This window comes from Zosterops lateralis, assembly GCF_965231275.1.
Source record: "Zosterops lateralis genome assembly, chromosome: 3".
Taxonomy (NCBI): Eukaryota; Metazoa; Chordata; class Aves; order Passeriformes; family Zosteropidae; genus Zosterops; species Zosterops lateralis.
In genome coordinates this window covers 113,537,454-113,555,447 of record NC_139764.1, presented here as the reverse complement: position 1 = coordinate 113,555,447, position 17,994 = coordinate 113,537,454, and the positions used below count along the sequence as shown (strand labels likewise).

Here is a 17,994-nt window from a genome sequence, read left to right as displayed (position 1 = left end):
TGCCAAGAAGCAAACCTCCCATGAGAGACTTGACACTATACAATGGGCCGCAGACATTGGTGGGAATCAGGGTAACTTCCTTGTCTTGTAGAGTAACTTCTTTAGCTGTTTGACGTCCACACCAAGACTCCCCCAAGTGGCAGGTTTGTTTATAACTAAAAGTCCATCACTGGCATCCTTTGGGACAAGGCATCAACTTGTGTCTTCATGTGCTTCTGTGACGCACTGTTCTTGGAGTTTCTCGACTTTTTGCAAGCTTCAGTGGCATGATTGTCAATGTTGCACCTTTGACACCACACAGGCTTTTGGCATAACTGCTTGACATGACCTGACTCACCACACCGGAAGCAAGTCACGTTGTGTGGCTTGTTGCAGCGTGAAGCCTTGTTCTTTGACTTGCCCTTTGTCAGAGCAGCAGCAAGGATATGGAGAAAGATAATGAAAACATTGAGCTGTGAGCCAGGCCTCCCAAAGGTAATGATTTGCAAAAGCAATTTTTTTACTCCAAGTGGGAGACAAATGCCGGTGCTTGTTTTGAGGCAATGGAGCAGGATTTGTGTCCACATCCAAAGGGGAAAGCAATGCAGGCACCCTGCTCTGGTCGGGTGTTGAATGTCCTCTGCCTGTCCTCTCTTATTGTCAGGTGTGGGATGTCCCTTGCCAAGAAAGCTGCAGCCAGGCCCTGCTATTTCTGGGTGCAAACTTGCAGTTGGATGCCAGAGGTCAGGTTCTTACCAACTGTCTGCAGATGGCCTTGTGGCCAGCTTCTGGGCAACCTCCTTCTGGAAATGTGTGGGGAAATGGGGCCCTGGGGAGTGTTCACAGGGGTGTCTGTTCTGCTTTGCTTCCTCTGCTGGAGAGGGGCTTTGGACATGGGTCTGGAGGGACAGGACACAGGGAATGGCTTCCCACTGCCAGAGGTATATTGAGAAGGAATTGTTCCCTGGAAGGGTGGGAAGGCCCTGGCACAGTGGAAGTGTCCAAGGAAGGCCAGTCTGGATGGTGCTTGGAGCAACCTGGGATGGTAGAAGTTGTCCCTGTCTTGGAATGGGGCAGCCACTGCTTGTCTGGCAATTGTGCCCCAGCCTCTCACAACTCTCCCAGGGAAGAATTCCTTCCCAGTATCCCATTTATCCCTGCCCTCTGGCAGTGGGAAACCCTTCCACCTTGTCCTGACCCTCCAGGCTTTTCTCCAAAGACTCTCTCCTACTTTTTTAACATGTATGCATATCCAGCTCTCACAGTGTACAATATTATTACCGGCAGTCAGCACGAGAGTTAAGGGTCAGATGTCTGCAACAGATGAATGTTGACTGCGAGCCAACTCAAGCCACAGCTGGTATGGAATTTGGAGCGTAATTCAATCTGTGACTCCAAACAAGGGGCTCCTCTTTCACATGCTGGGTAACGAAAGGCCTGACTTCCTGGAATTACCCCTTTGCCTCTGCAACAGGAGAAGCCGCACCCACTGGAGTGCCAGGGCTGCATAAAAAGGGGCTGTGCTGGGCTTCTCCCATCCCAGGAGCTGCGGGGCACGGAGGGAGAAGGTAGGGCCCTGGGGATGAGCCGTGGGGCCGGGAGCAGCAGGCAGAGGGATCTTGTTGGTCTCCTGCCTCCTGTTGCCGGTGTTTGGGCAGGGCTGGGGAGATGGCAGGGCAGGAGAAGAGGGGTGTGAGGGCAGCGGGCGGGCGGTGTGTGCTCCTCCGTGGGCTGCAGGAAGCCGCCTTTGCTGGCAGCCGCTTTGGGGCAGCTCGGGGGAGCCGTGTGCGCTGCGGGGCTGAGCTGGGAGGGGGGCCAGGCTCAGAGGTGGGGCCGGATGGCTGCGCTCCCCTGAAGGCAGGAGCCCTGGGACTGATGCTGGGGGTTCCTGGCCCCCAAGCCACTCCTCTGGGAGCAGGGCAGCTCCGTGGTGATGAGGGGCAGGCACGGCACATCCTGCTCTGTCCCCAAGCCCAGGGGCTCAGTTCTTCCTCTTCCTGCCCATGCAGGGAGGGTGGGATTCTTCTCTCTTACACCCAGGGTGCTCTGGTCCCTGGGACAGCCCCACAAAGGCAGCAGTGTTCCCAGAGCCCCTTTCCTTGGGGCAGGGCTGGGGAAAACACTCTCGCTGGGGACTGTTCCCATGAAATGGGGTGCAGGCATTGCCATGGCAGGTTCTGCTGCCAGCCCTGCTGCTTCCCTCTATAGCTTGTAGAGGTGTAACTCGATCCTGAGTTATGCCCTGAATGTGCTTTGTGCCTCTCTGCGGGCACTGACACAGTCACATGGGGCTTTTCCCCTATTCCTGCAGCAATGGGGAGCCGTGTAGGGACTGCCAAGGGTGCCTGGGGGCAGGTTCAGGGTGTGGCTGGGCTGGAGTTAGTGTTATGCAGGTCAAGCCAACTCCTGACACTGAACCAGCACTGGGAGTGCTCCATTGGGAGAGAATTTGGGACGGGACAGGGCTGGGACAAGTGGCTGAAGTGGACAAGCTCCAGCAGTTACCCTGAGCCAGCAGTTCCCTTGCGAAGGGTTGGTGCAGGAGCTCTTTGATCCATTTATCGAACTAAAATATACAAACTACACAGAGATTGAAGTATTAACCATAAAGGGCTGACAAATTATACTGTATCAAAAGCAGCTAAAAAGACATTACAAACTGTACTATATCAAAATAATTTACAAAATACAATAATAATGAAAGACAATAACTACACAGTGTTATGGTTTTGGTTTGCTACCTGGGAGATTGGATTTTGGGAGGAAAAGGAAAAAGCAGGCTTAACTTAGAAGTAAAAACTGATAGATTTTATTAACATACACTAAGAGAAGCAAAGGAAAAAAAATCCCAAAAAACCAACACAAATTAATTTTTAAAACCAACCCCTTCTCCCACTACAATCTCTTCATTTTCTAACAACGTAAAGAGGCAAAACTTGGAACACCACGTCAGTACTACTTATAAAACAGTTTTCCATTCTTTGAGAGAGAAGAGTCTCTCCTGTTGTTTGGTATCTTTCCACAAGAGAAACAGTCTGCTTGTGGCTTCCAGCTCAAAAGCAGCCCTCCCAGGAGATTCTGCAGTTGTGGAACTTTCTATATCATGTAGCCTTTTCCATGACTACATATGGGCCATAGACTCATAGAATTGGGGTGGTACTTTTTAAAAATGAGCTGTTTCAAAAACTAAAGGAGTTTTTTTAACTCAGGGAAGAGAGATGTCTTCTCACTCCTTCCCTGGCAGAGGGCTTCTTCTCATCTCTCTCTGTTCAACCTCTTATGGGGTCACAAAAATATTCACTCAGTTGGTCACAGAGACCTTTGCTCAAATCTGCAAATCATCTCCCCAATTTATATTGTCCACAATTAAAAAGATTATCTTTTAACCATAATTCATAGGAGATTTTCAGCCTAGAACCAAGGCAATTCGTCATCTCTCTCACTTAAGAAGTAACTCTTCCTTTACTGACCTTGAGATCTCCATATTGTCCCTTTACACATTTCTGAATTGGCCTTTTCTCTCATCTCTGAAAAGGGTTAGTTTAAGAAAGACTTGACCTGTGTCAGGAAAGAGCCAAAGCTTGCCCAGGCCTGCGGTGGTCATGAGATCTCTGCCACTGCAGCTGGAAATGTTCCAAAGCCATGCCGGAGGGGGCTGGTGGGTGCCTCCTCTTCCACCCCTCGATCTGAAGGCGTGAGCCACTCACAGCTGCTCTGTAAGGCCCAGTGTAGGGTGGGGGAGAGATCTCATCCTCCCCCAGCCCAGGGGTGCTGGCAGCCAGGGGCTCGGGGCACAGCCCTGCCACAGCCCAGCCCTGATCCCTTCCGTGGCTCCAGACACGTGGCCTGCCCTGCCAAACTGTAGCTCTGCCTCTTCTGCGGATGTTGTGGTTTGAAAGCAAAACGAGTGAGAGGCTCCAAGTCAAAAATACAATTTAATAAGAAGAAAGGTAAAATAAAATAAAATAAAATAAAATAAAATAAAATAAAATAAATGGAATAACACAAAAGACCACTGACAGAGTCAGAATACAAGCTGAGCAAGATGGTGGAAGCAGTCCAGGTGAGGTGCTCTTCCTGAAGCAGTGATCCTGTAGAAAAGTCTTGTAGCTGTGGTCCTCTGGGAATCCAGTGGGTAAGGGCTGCTTGGACTGTCCCAAATCCCAGATTATATCCAAGTGAAAATGCTTGGCTCCTCCCCCTGGGTGGAGCATCTCACAATGGGATGATGAGTCGTGAAGTGGGTCCTTGATGGCCCATTAAACAGAGAGAGCTCCTGGAGGGAGTTACCTGTGAGTCAAGGGCAAGACATTGATGGGACATGAGCAGAAGACAACCCAAAGGAAGGGGGCCTGGGAAGAACATTGCCCCACTTGGTTTAACAGTGCATGAAGATGGTGATAGAATAAATACTTTGTGTACACCCTACACTACAACCCAGGACAGCGGGCAGCTGCCCTTGGAGGTCCCACCGGGCTCCAGCCACCTTGGGGGCAGCCAGGGCCTGAGCCGGGCTCTCCTCGGCTGCCCATGATGTTACCTGATCACCAGACAGAGCAGAAAAAAAAGCCTCAAACCAAGCTTCAGCTTTTATATAAGTATTACCAAAAGTCACCTTCCATTTTCTGAGTGGTCAGAACTGCACGTCAATCCAAAACCTGCCTCCCATAAGTCCCTCTCCTTTCCAGAGAATTCTAAGGTCCTAGCAGAGCAATACTGTTTCAACCCATAACACACAGTGATTTATAACAACAGCTCACTGGCAATGGCTGGGCCTCAGTCGGGGCCTGGTGAGGATGGGGGTGTGAAAAAGTTTTGGCTTCTTTTCTTCTCTGCCTGGGTGAGGACGAAAGACATGGGAAATGCCAAGTCGAGTTCGGACGTGGAATTTTTATTATATCTTATCTATTTACAGTATTTACAGGCACACAATCCGTGAGCTTAATTAGCAAGCTATAGAAATGAGGCAAAATGGAGAGCTTCTAACTCTTACCAAGGCTATTTAAGAGACAATTACCCAATACCAAAGTGACACCTATACTATTTATACTTTTGACCCAATAATGACCATTCGAGGTCTGCAATGTGGACATCATTCAACCAATTAGAGAAAACCACCCAGACCTGTGAAGAAGAAGGAAGAAGAAGGTGAAGAAGAAGAACCCAGAGAGCACCCTGAATCCTCTGTCTTGGCTCACACACATTGCTATATTCCAAAACCCCAAATCCAAGTTTTTAACCCTGTGAGATCACACAACCTCACTTTTAACAGTGACAGCTCCAGAAACAAACAGAAACCAAACTGGCTCTGGAATAAAAACCATGCCCAAGACAGGACCCCAGCACCTTCCAGAGCTGTTTTCCATAGGAGCCTCTGTAAGTCGCTCCTGAGCAGCCTGAACTCTGCTCCCCTCAAGGCCAGGGTTGAAGGTTTGCTGGCACTTTTCCTCCTGTCACCAGAGATTTTAACCTCAGTGGCTCCATGGTGGCTGTGGCCCAGATGGCCACCAATGGGCACTTGGCTGACGAGACCCTCTATGCTAACGAGCAGCAGATCAGGGAGGGCCCCTCTCCGAGTGGGCTCCCAAAGTCTCCAGTGTCTCCTGATGGGCCAGCAGGATGGGCCAGGCACAGGTGTGGGCAGGGACAAGGTGGATTTTGGCCCTGCACTGGGCTGGGCCCCCTGAGTGTGGCAGGAAGCAGGTCCTGGCAAGAGGCGTGAGTGGGGCGAGGGAGGGGCTGCTCTGGCAGCTGGAGCAGGAGCACAGCTCAGAGCCCGTGTGGCCGTGCCGGGCGTGGGGGGAGTGTGTCTGGGGAGTGTGGGGTGCCCATGGGGGAGCGTGTGAGCGCTGCCTGCGGGTGCTGGGAGCAGCAGGCTGGGCCGGGCAGTGAGCAGGGCAGGCGTCAGGCTGGGCAGAGAGTGCAGGATGCAGGCAGGGCTGTTGGATGGGCTCAGGGGTTGTGCCAGTGCTCCAGGGAGCCAGGAATGGCCCTGGCTGTCTGCACTTGTGGATTGAGGAGTTCTGCTGGGAGGATGTGGGTGTTGGTGAAGGCAGCACCTTGTCCACGGCAGGTTGTGTGGCTGAGTCTGTTTCTGTCTGTGTGTGTGTCTCTCTCTGTGTCTGTGTTTGTGTCTCTGCGTATCTCTGTGCTGTCTCTGGGATACACACTCAGCTTCAGGGTTGATCCTGCAAACAGGAAAGAAACAGGCACATCCAGTGTGCTGGGAAGGAGAGCCTGGCTCTTGTGCCATCCCAGACTGGGCTCCAGCAGATGGCTGGGAGCAATCCCCAGGGCTGCAGCTGCTGCAGAGCCTCTGCCAGGAGGCTGGGGCCTGAGACAGCATCTTAGGGAAAGTCTCTTTTCTTCCTTCACAGACATGGCTTTGCAGAAGGACACACAAGAGGGAGATGTAAAGGCACAGCTCTTGGCAGAAGAATTAGAGAAGGAAGGATTGGATGCTGGATACTGGTTGCCCAAGGTGACGCAGAGCCTTGGAATCAAGTGCAGAGAAGCCCTGCAACATATGGAATACAAAGATTACCTCCTGCTGGAGTGTGACATACAGCACCCCTGGGAGAAAAAGGCACTCCAGAAACTCCTGAAAATACCAGATGAGAAAACAGCCACTGAAGACAGGCAGAAGAAGCACTTGGAGAAGACAAAGGAAAGACAAGAAGTGGCCAAACAAGCCCTGAAGGATCTGACAGAAATGCTCAACAGCCACAGCCACAGCCAGGATGCTGTGAGGAAGAAAGCAGAGACTCTGTGGCAAGCCATGGAGATTCCCAAAGAGTTCTGGCCACCACCAAAGAAACCCTTGGCAGATATGCTGGAAAGCATCCATAAGCAGCTGGAGCAGCAGGAGTTGTCAGCAGGCAGGAGGGAGAACATCCCTGACACGGAGGTGCTGAGGCGGGCGTCGGGGGGACTGGCCCTGCAGGGCATCTACAGAAGCAGCAGACCTGAAGATGTGCTGGCAAAGCGAGAGCAGCTCCTCAGGGTTCCTGAGGGATTCCAGCTCTCCGGGCCAGAGCAAGGATCGCAGCTTGAGAGGAGGGAGTTCTCGTCCTCTGCAGCAGAATCCACTTTCATCAAGTCGATAGAGCAGAAGGGGCTCAGCGTAAGTGTTTCTGCCAAAGCCTCATTCTGGAGAGTCCTTCTGAGTGGAACTGTAGATTACATGAGCTCCTCACAGTCCCAGGACACCCACCAGTCCCACTCTGAGCAGAGCTACTTTTGCAGCACCATGTACCAGTACATCCCTCTGGCCTCCTGCTACTTCCAAAGGCATCAGCTTCTCCTCTCAGATGCGGCTCTGCAGGAGCTGCAAGACATGGAGCAGCTTTTGAGCTTCACTCAAGAAGACAAGGCCCCCCTGCTGGATATGTGTGAGAGGTTCTTCATCAGGTTTGGGTCCCACATAAACCAGGGTCCCCTCCACTTTGGGGGTGTATTAGGGTGCAAGGCATCGACAGAAGGATTTCGAGCCGAGCAGAGGGAAGAGATGAAAGAACAAACCTGTGAAGCACTGAACAGCTTTGTTCGAGGCAGCTGTGGTGGCTCTGGACACAGTGCTTCGGGGGCCCTGGATGTTTCTAAATCCAGCTCAAAGGCTTCTGTCTTGGGGAGAGACGGAAAGAGTTCCCATACAGCAATTCAGCTCCATGTGGTCAACACAGGGGGCCCACCAGACACAGCTTCTCTTCCTCAGTGGAAAACAGGGCTGGTGTCTGATAACACAACGTGGTGCATTATCGACCGTGGCTTTGAGCTAGTCCCAGTGTGGGAAGTCATCCTGTACAATCACAGTGGGGATTTCAAGTCCGTGGGTCAGATGAGCAGAGCCCTCAGGACTGCGTACAAAGAGCTGACAAATCAGAGCGTTGGCACCGTTTTTGGGAAGGAAATAGAAATTGCAGTGCAAGAGGCCAGAGATTTCATGGAGACTGTGAAGGCCTGGGACGTGACGGTGGATAAAAGGAAGCTGTTCATGCTGATGGAGCTAAAAGATGACCTGAATGTAAAAACCAGGAACCCCAGTGTGTGGATCAACGTGTGCCTGTCAGACAAAGCCCTGCAGGACTTCCTGGTGAACACCGTGCGCAGCTGCCAGGAGTCACCTCCAGAAAACACCAGCTCTATCAAGGTAATGTTGAAAAGCCTCCTGGATCCTCACATCTACTCTGTCAAGGACTTCCCTGAGGCTTCCTTCATTATGCAATGGATCTTTCAGACTGAGCATGCACTTCCCAGGCCTCCCAAAGTCTCTGAGCTTGGAGAGCTCATCAAAACACTGCAGCAAATGAAGGAGCACATCCATGCTGTCACCTACGCACCAGGAAGCTCTGCTTCTGCTGTTCATGAAGCAAAGATAGAAGCCACCATGACCTGCAGCCGCGCCATTTATTCCTTCCTCCAGTCTCTCCAGGAACAGGCTCAGAAGGACATGGAGCTGTTGGTGCTCTTGATTGCCACCAGCACAGGGTACCAGGTGGAAAGCAGCACTTTCCAGCACCTCCTTGGACACCCAGAAATTCAGTACATGGCCAAGGAAATGGAAGCGGCACACGAGGAGTACGGGAACCTGAAGGAGCAAGATGCCGACAGAGCTGAGGCCTCCCTTCTGCTGATGGGTCTGACTGTGACACCTGAAAGTCAGGAGCTGTCCCCTGAGCAGAAGAGGGTCCGTTTAGATTTCATGGAAGATCACATGAAAGGCTTGTGGTCCACACGGATAAAAGATCTCCTCCAAAAGCACAGAGGAGGCAACGACTGGGAGAGGCTGGAAAGGGACTTGCATTCCTTGATCAGGGGATTAAACCAGGAGTTCCTCCAGTTGCTCAAGCGCCTCGGACTTAATAGTCACTATCCAAGAAAAATGGGGATGGGAGATTTCCACACCATCAACAAGACATCTCTGCAGGACAGCCAGCCCAGCAAGGACACAGAACTGCCGTTATACTTCTTGCAAAAGCTGTTAACCATGGATTACCAGGTGAGGTACCTGACTTGCAGGGATGAGAGGAACTCAAAACTTGCAACTCTGCTGCAATCCACAGAGAAAGAGCACCAACATTCAGACTCTTTTGAACAGTTTTTTAATGATTTGAAGGAAGCAGCCCCTGAACGTGCAAGCAGGGATGGCCATGTGCACCCCATGGACCTGCAGATGGCCATTTTCCATTGTGCTGATGACTTCCTCAAACAGACTCTTGCAACCAAGCTGGCCTTCTGCCAACTGGCGCTGCCTCTGCTGGTGCCCAACCCATGCACTTCACACATCGAGTTCCCGCTCTACGCCCTCAGCCAAATCCAAAGGAGCTGGAAAGAGGCGGACAAGTCAGGAAAGCAGGCCGGAACAAAGAGTTACAACAACAAACTCATCTTTCAGGCCCAGACACCCATTGTGTCCTTCATCCGCATTGGCAGCTCGGCCTCCTCTTCCAAGTCTCAGCTCCTGAACGCTCTGCTGAGCAGACGCAAACACGACACTTTCTTCCACCGCCACTGCAGGGGCAGCACCAGAGAGCGTTTGCTGATGGAAGGGGTGGTGGAGATCGCCTGGTACTGCCCCCGCGGGAGCCCCGATGACACCTTTGAGTGCTGCGTGGCTTTCTGTAACCTGCATGGAGACGCCAGGGATCACGGAGCACAGCTGCAGTTCCTGCAGGAGATATCTGCTGTCAACGTGGCTCTTGTGTCTGATTTGGAGCACATGGACAGCAGGGGAAAAGAGCTTCTGCAGGGCCTGTGGAAGTCACAAAGGCCTTTGGTTTGTCTTCTCACTGAAAAAGAGAATGTTGCAGCCTGCAGACCTAGCAACAAAATAAAAATAGGGATCAAGAACAGAAAGGAAGCAGAACTGACGGACCAGCTGACCAAAATTATCAGGGATCTCCTGGAAGGGTCTAATGTACATTTCAGCCTGGAAGCCTGTGTGGACAAAGCTCGCCAGCACAGATTCGTAGTGGATGCAGATCATCCCGCATGTGTGATAGCCAAAGCAAAGGCCAAGGAGCTGGTGGACCTTCTGAAGAAAGAGAAGCTGTCTGAGATCAAATCCCAGCTCCTGCCACTCCAAGGAAAACTGTGGAACGAGTGGTGCAAAAAGGACAAAGAACTCACTCGCTTGCAGGAGGAGGAGAATAAGAAAATTGAGCATCATCGCAAGCAAATTGAAAATGAAAAGAAATCAATACGAAGCAAGCAACTTGAGCTAGCTTTCCCCCTCAACCCACTGATGAAATCATTCCTTGACTTTCTCCAGACCCAGCAATCAGATACCAAGAAATACTTCCTGCAGTGGATGAAGGTCTTTATGGATGAGCTGTCCTGCGGTCGCCTTGAAGAACTGAGGAGAGACTATCACAAGTTATGGACTGAAATCGTGGCAAGAAAGAAAAACAAAGAAAAAACCAGGATGATTTCTGAGTTTCAGAATTGCTTGGAAGCCCTCTCAGTTGAAATCAGTGAATCATCCATCAGCCTGGAACACCTTTTAAGAGAGGTAGGGCAAATTTATCAAGCTCTGGAATTAATGAAGACAAGTAAGTACAATTTTGTCAAACTGCCAGAAATTGCAGCAGAGCTGATGGTTTTGGGATATCCCATGGAGCTGATGGATGGGGATGCTTCTTATGTGCCCTTGCGCTGGGTGGGAGCAATCTTTGACAGCTTAATTGAGAGGCTGGGGGACAAACGAGTGTTTGTGCTCTCTGTGCTGGGCATCCAGAGCACGGGCAAGTCCACCCTGCTGAATGCCATGTTTGGTCTGCAGTTCAGCGTCAGCGCGGGGAGATGCACCCGCGGAGCCTTTATGCAGCTGATCCCAGTGGGCCAGGAGCTGCAGCAAGACTTGGGCTTTGATTTTGTGCTGGTGGTTGACACAGAGGGACTTCGTGCCATTGAGGTGGCCAATAAAGAGTCCGTGAATCAAGACCATGAGCTGTCCACCTTTGTGATTGGTGTCAGCAATTTGACTTTGATCAATATCTTTGGACATAATCTGTCAGAAATGCAAGATGTTCTCGAGATCGCTGTGCGGGCTATCCTGAGTATGAAGAAAGTCAATCTTTCCCCAGGCTGCCTCTTTGTCCACCAAAACATGGGAGAAGCAGCTGCCAAAGAGAAGAACATGGCAGGAGAAAGGCTTTTGCAGGAACAACTGGATGAAATGACCGTGCTACCTGCTGCTCGGGAATCCCGTGATATCTCTTTTTGTGATGTCATTGGCTTTGATGTGAACACTCACATTCACTACTTTGCTCACCTGTGGGAAGGAAATCCTCCAATGGCACCACCCAACCCCACCTACAGCCAGAACGTCCAGCAACTCAAGAGCAAAATCCTCCATGCTGCGAAGGAGTCACAGCACAGCATTTTGAGGCTCTCAAGCCTGAAAGTTCGTATTGGTGACCTCTGGAATGCTTTGCTGAATGAAAACTATTTTTTCAGCTTCAAGAATACCCATGATTTTTTTTTGCGCACTGAAATGGAACATTACCTTCATCAATTGAAACATGGGGCCAAGAGGTAGTCAAGATTTTAAAGAGTTAAGATTTTAGCCAAGGGATAAAAGGAATTTATATTGATTAAGATGCATGTTAGAAAAACAAAGATGAGTTTATAATTACTAGATGCTTAAACTAGACACCAGGTGATGTATTATTTACTATTATGTGCTTGTCTTAGTTGTGTTTATAAAAGGATATGAGACAGATGGACCACCAGGATAACAAATGAGAACCAATGGAATCGTGACAGCGTCTGGACCCAGAAAATAATTGGGAGCAAAGCAGGGGAGATTAAATTGTGCCAAGTCATGAAAGCTTGCCAGAAGCAAAAGTTAGAAAGGTGATTACAAGGAAGATATCCCTAACTTCATCTTTCAAGACCACTGACTCATTTCAAGGACCAGCGACCAAATTCGAGTGAAGAATTGCACAGGCGCGAAGGACTCTAGCCTCATTATAATACAAAGTGGGCAGTGGGAGACTTTGAGATTATGCATATGTATAAGCATTTTGACTATGTAAGACTTCAATAAATAAAGAGAAAGCAAAGAGGCATGTAGTTTGCAGGCACGACTCTAAAAGGCGACTTCCATGCTGCCCAACGTTGCAATAAACATACCACTTTCTAACTTTAACTAGGTAGAGAATCTTTGTCCGTGATCTTATCGGTTTTTCACAATTCATGATGAGTCACTTCTTAGATGTACAAATGAGACTGGATCACAAAATTTGGAATGGGGACTAGTAGAATGTCACCAGAGAACACCTTGAAAAGCTGGTGCAAGAGACAAGTGGTGCCATTGAAGAAGAAGTGGAAAAGTTATTCAGGGAAGACAAAGACTCTGAGACATTGGTACAGTGGAAATCAAGCACAGACCTGAAGCTGAAAGAACTAAAGGAGATTCTTCTTTATGAAATGATAAAGAAATGTGAGAATTTTATTGAGCTACCGAAGGAGCAGAGTGTTATGGGGAATGTCTGTATAAAATAACTCGTGCTGGGAATGAAGAAATATAAAAATAAGGAATCACAAGCGGCTACCGGGAAAGTTGATTTACATCTGTAAGGGGACAGGCCAGGGAGGAACCATGGAATTTGCAACAGAAAAGGAGCTTCAGCCATGGAGATGGGCAATCAAAGGTGATCAATCTAGGTTATGCCTAGTTGATTGAGACCAGATATGCATCAAAGATAGGACGCCTCTCTCGTCAAGACTGATCATATCCATATCAGCTTCTCAGAAATCTCATCAATTCCTTGCTATGCAGGAGAACAGGAGTCCCAAAAGAAGATGCATGAATATGCGATCTGAGCAGAAGTGGACAAAGAAACCCTGCCACAGGGAGAATAAACTGTATATAAACTGCACCTTCGATGGTGGGATTTGTGAACGAGGAGGGATTGGTGTGATAGAGGCCTGTCCGATGTTCACCCAGCTTCGATCCCGGGATTGGGCCTGTCCTTTTATTGTGGCTTTCCAAGTTCACTGTTATGCGAAAATAAATTTTAGTTTTTAGTTTTCAAATCTTGACTGTTTCATTTATAACAAGAGGAAACTGGATGAAAGGAAGTTGCAATATGAAGTGCAGCTCCTGAGAAGGAGTAGGGGCTGTGACTCTGAAAGGGAAGAGCCTCAGTGAGAGAGAACTGAGAGACAACTTTACTTTTCTCTGGAACAAGTGGATTGCCGAAGTCTCCCATGCTGCTTCTCCTCTAGAAGGGGTGGATATCAATACAGAAATCAAAAATGTCTTTCTAGAGCATTTTAAGGAACCAGGTTTCTATGCACGGATCAGGTAATTTCCCAGAGGCAAAGGATTTATTTGGATGTCAGGAAACATGTAATGAAAAAAAAAAACCATTCTGGCAGCCTTCCTAAGATTTCTGATGCTGAAGTGATAGACTTGCTGCACATCACAAACAACATCATAGTGAGTCTGAGGGTCAACATTGATAAGAAGGAACAGGAGAAACGCGATTACAGTCAAAGTTTTATCCATGAAGTACTCAATGAAGTACAGGAAGGTGTGAACTCAGTCCCCAGCAATACAAAATGTACCTTTAACAAAGAGTAGAGCATAGATTTGTCTCTCTATCTGTGCAAAGTGGCAGTGGAAAGTTTTAAAGCCATGCACGAAACATTCCAAAAGGCAAATGACCCAGTCATATATCTGAAAAGCAAGAGAGAAGATTTCTTCCAATGTTTCCAGATTTCCTGCCAAGGTGCCACTTCCATCACAACTTTTGCTTGTTTCCTTTGTGACAAGATTGAACCAGCTCTTTGCCGGGCGGTCTATGAGAGGACGGCTAAAGACATTGCTGAGGACATGCAAGGCAAATTCCCAGATTTCCAGGGCAATAGAGCCAATCTGGAAGTTTGCATTCTGAGATACCTGGCAGAAGAAGAAAATTTTGAGTATTTCAAAAGTTAATTTATGCATCCAGTAGAATTTTTTCACAAATACATTGCTATACAAGTTCAGAGTTACTGTTCAGATGAAAGCAGGGGGCTGGAGACATTTTTAGATTCCTCCCTTAATCACCTTTATCGAAAGATCCTGTCAGCTGTTTCCTTAGCAACCCAAATTGTGAAAGTCAGAAAAGACAGAGAAGACAAAGTCTCTCTTTGGCTGGATGAATTTTGCAGGGAACTGAGCGAGGTGATCAGCTTGCCCAGAAGTGACCTGAAGGGCATTGAGCACCAGGAGGTCACAGACATTGAATTCCTGAGCAGTGTCATGGTAGAAGCTTTGGGTGACGTGAGGGAGAGGCTCAAGAAAGAATTTGCTGGTGCTGACCTGAGCTCGTTTTCAAGGCAGCCTCAAACTATCCTGGCAGAGCATTTTTCAGGGTGCTGGGCGCAGTGTCCCTTTTGTGGGGCTGTGTGCACAAACACAATGTGGAATCGCATTGGAGACCATCAGGTGGTTTTCCATCGCCCACGAGCTTTGATGGGAACCATGTGGGATGGGACAGACCACCTGGTCATTGATATTTGTTCCAGCCTTGTTACAACTAACCTCAGATTCAGGTTTGATAATGGTAAATGGATCCGCTACAAGAGATACCGTGATGCTGGACCTCCCTATTCCACTTGGAACATTCCTCCTGATCCATCCAGGCAGGCATACTGGAAATAGTTTGTGTGTCATTTCAGGACAGAGCTGGAAGCTTTGTATAATGGGAAATTTCAGGGCAAAGGAGAAATCCCTGAGGCATGGCGGAGAATTACCAAGCAGGAAGCACTGTCTGAGCTGGACAAGTGTTAGGCCACATCCATGGGAAGAAAGAACCACAAGAGTTTTGCAGTTTAGGAGAACTTTGTACCAGGCTCTCCATACAAGGCAGTTACAATGATGATGCTCTCAAGCACATTGAAGACAATCATACGCAATTGCTCCAGAATTTGGTGAAATAAAGAGCATTACTGTGGCCATCACTCAGCAATCTCCTCACTTTGATTTGACTCGTGGCCAAGCCTGATCCCAAGGGCCAGGGCCAGGGCAAAGGCAGCACTCCAAGCACCCCTTGGATCAGCTGCTGTGAGACAAGAAGGGACAGTGCCCCAAAGGCAGTTTTCCTGAAGCAAGGAGGTGTCCTGCTTGGGGAAAGGGCTGCGGGACCTGAAGCCAGCTGCACGCTGTCTGCAAGCTGGGCTGCTTGGCTTTTGGGCACCATCCTTCCTTCCCTCCCTGATTGAAGCCTCCTGGATCAACTGAGACCATTCTCCCAGCAGGAGCTGTTGTGGTTTTGGGCTCAGGAAAGCAGTGACACGATTGCTCCAGGGCTCAGGCAGTGCTTTCACTCCCTGTCTCTGAGGTGCTGTGTCTCTGTCCAGGGCAGCCACTCCTGCTCAGGTGCCTGGGGCTGCTGCCCTTCCCTCCAGCCCTCAGCCCCAGCAGGAGCTGCTCCTGTCCTTGGCCTCTGTGCTGAGCAACAGCCTTTGGAATGCCCCATGTGGAGAATCCTGTCTTCCAGCACCTTCTGCAGCAGCCCTGGGGGCAGTGCTGGTGCTGTCCAGGCAGGCTGGTGGCACTGTAGCCGTGCTCTGGAGAAGGTGGCAGCAGCTGGCTCTGCCCCAGGGAGCTGTGGGGGCTTTTGCTGTGCAGGTGCTGCAACCCTGCTGGCAATGTGAGGGCCAAGCCCTGGTGGAGAGCTGGCTGAAGGGCTGCTCCAGCCTCATCCCCTGCAGGCTCAGCTAATACAGGAGTTGATTTGGACTTTGCTGCTCTGTGTCTCCTTTGTGTTCAGGGGAGCCACAGGTGGGGGTGACTGATGCTCTGTGTGCTGCAGACAGGCAGGGGACAGGGGGGGGTGGCACTGGGTGAATTACTAAGGTGTGAACAACAGGCCCTGCCAGAGGTCTGAACATTAGGGCATGAGCCAAAGTCGTCCTGTAGATGAACCTTTTAACCAAATGTTATATGTTATATCCACTGGTTAGGGAAGTATTATTAGTTATTTAATAAATGTATCTGCTCATTAGTGAGCCTGATTAGCAATTTGATCTGTGAATGTGCACATTAGTGAAACATGCATTTACCTCTCCATATTTAAAAATCAGATTAGACCATGAAATCCGATGTCTGGCCTCATTTGGGGGTGTAGGATCAAACACCAACTCCCAACACCACAGTAATTCCCAGTTACCCAGAGGGGCTCTCCAGTCCTTTGCTGTGACAGGGGCTCCACAGCTGATCTGGAGGATGGTCAAGTCTTGGGGTAACTGGGGATGAATCTTTCTTAATCACTGTATGCAAACTTTTGTAAGAATGACTCTGTGTATTGCTGAGCTCATCCTTTTGTAATTCTTGGCAGTTTGGCATTATAGTAAATGACACCTATTCCTTAAATTGGTGCCTGTTTCTTTTGAGCTGACCCTGCTGAGTGGCAAAACACTGGGCAAGGGTCTGGGAGATGGGGTGTGGCAGCAGAGGCTCTGCTCCATTCAGGGTCTCTGCTCTAGGAGGGGCTTCACTGTCTGCAGGGACAGCAGAGAGGGCAGGGAGCCCCAAACCACAACATCCAGGGAAACCAGTGTCAGTGGCAGGTGCCAAGGGAGGCAGCACTGGGAACCAAGGCTGGCCTGTCACACACACAGAGGGCTGAGAAGGTTGATCCCAGCCAGGTTCTGTGCTCTGGAGCTGCTCAGCTGGGAACCTGTGGGACAAAAGGGGAAAGGGCCCAAACTGTGCCCAGCCCAGCCCTGGCCAAGCAGAGCCAGAGGCAGTGACAGGAGCCAGAGCTGGGCCATGTGAGTGTGTGCTGCAAGGGCTGAGTGCCAGGGACTGGGGACAGCTGGGCTGGGAGGGGATTTGGGCTGGATCCCCCAGCCAGAGTGGGAGTGGAGGTGCCCCTGGCCATGGTATCACCTCCTGAGCTGTGTGGGGAATGTCCCAGTGCAGCTACTGGACTGAGTAGGAGGGACCCAGTGCCACAAGTGGGTGCAGTGGAGAGGACCCAGTGCAGCAATGGGGGATGGCCTCAGGCCTGGGCTGGGCTATCAGGAGGCTGCAGGGTCCCTCACCTGCTCCCCTCACCTGTGCCAGCTGTCCCAGCTCCCTCTGCACTACAGCCAGACTGTTCTCTGCACCTTTCCCTGTCTCTGCCAGGACCCCTTGGCCAAAGTCTCCCGCACTGGGATCGTCTGGCACCTCCTTCCTTGCAGGCCCTGCTGGTGGGAGGAGCACAAACAGCTTAAAGGTCTTTTCCAACCTCAGTAATTCTTGGATGTGATGCCTTCCAGTGACACCGAGATGCAGCAGCTCTCCCAGGCTGCACCAGCTGGGACTAAGTTGACCCCGTGTAACACCCCATAACCCTGGTGATCCTGTGTAACACCCCAGGACATTTACATGTAAGGGGCTACACTGAGGTTCCTTTACTCTGCCTTGGCACATAGGAGAAATACCAACCAGACATTCTCATAAATGTTACCCAGAACTTTGGTAGCAAAAGATCAAAAATCAAGGAATTTGATCAAATTACTGTTCCACTCTCTGACACCCTGCAGGGTCCTAAGGAGAGCTGCTGGTGCTGGGGTGTGACTGTAAAGCGGAGCGGGAACTGTCCAGTGGGGTCTGTCTGCTGCACTCACTGGGAAAGATTCAACTGCCGAAGGAGGGGGACAGGGCTGGGGTGTAGAGAATAAAGTGTTAGAAAATTGATACAAACTTTCAAAGTTATAAGTTAATGAGGATAATGAGTTGTTGTTTGAATGAGTTGTTTTGTAAATTCCTTTACCATCGGGTCTGCCCCTGCTGCTCCTCTCTCCTCCAAGATAATGTACCACTTGAGATCATGAGGAGGAGGATGCAAATGTCAGATTCCCATGGGACTGAGCAGAGAGGCAATTCATCCAGTGGAGAGCCCTAAAAACAACCAGCCACGACCCTCTGTTGCAGGTAAAGAACTGAAGTAACACTTCTAACCAGAGGGGACATCAGACGACATCAAAGCTCTAGTCAGGAGCTCTCACCTTTGTCACTCTAACCACAGT

At 49.9% G+C, this 17,994-nt stretch overlaps 1 pseudogene across 1 annotated transcript; it reads left to right on the top strand.

The window, feature by feature from the left end:
* The first annotated feature begins 1,539 nt into the window (after positions 1-1,539).
* LOC310907013 (interferon-induced very large GTPase 1-like) lies at positions 1,540-15,745 on the top strand (annotated as a pseudogene). Its single transcript, XR_014592751.1, has 4 exons — positions 1,540-1,547; positions 6,357-11,514; positions 12,186-12,456; positions 13,046-15,745. The product of XR_014592751.1 is annotated as an interferon-induced very large GTPase 1-like (transcript).
* Positions 15,746-17,994: the final 2,249 nt, after the last annotated feature.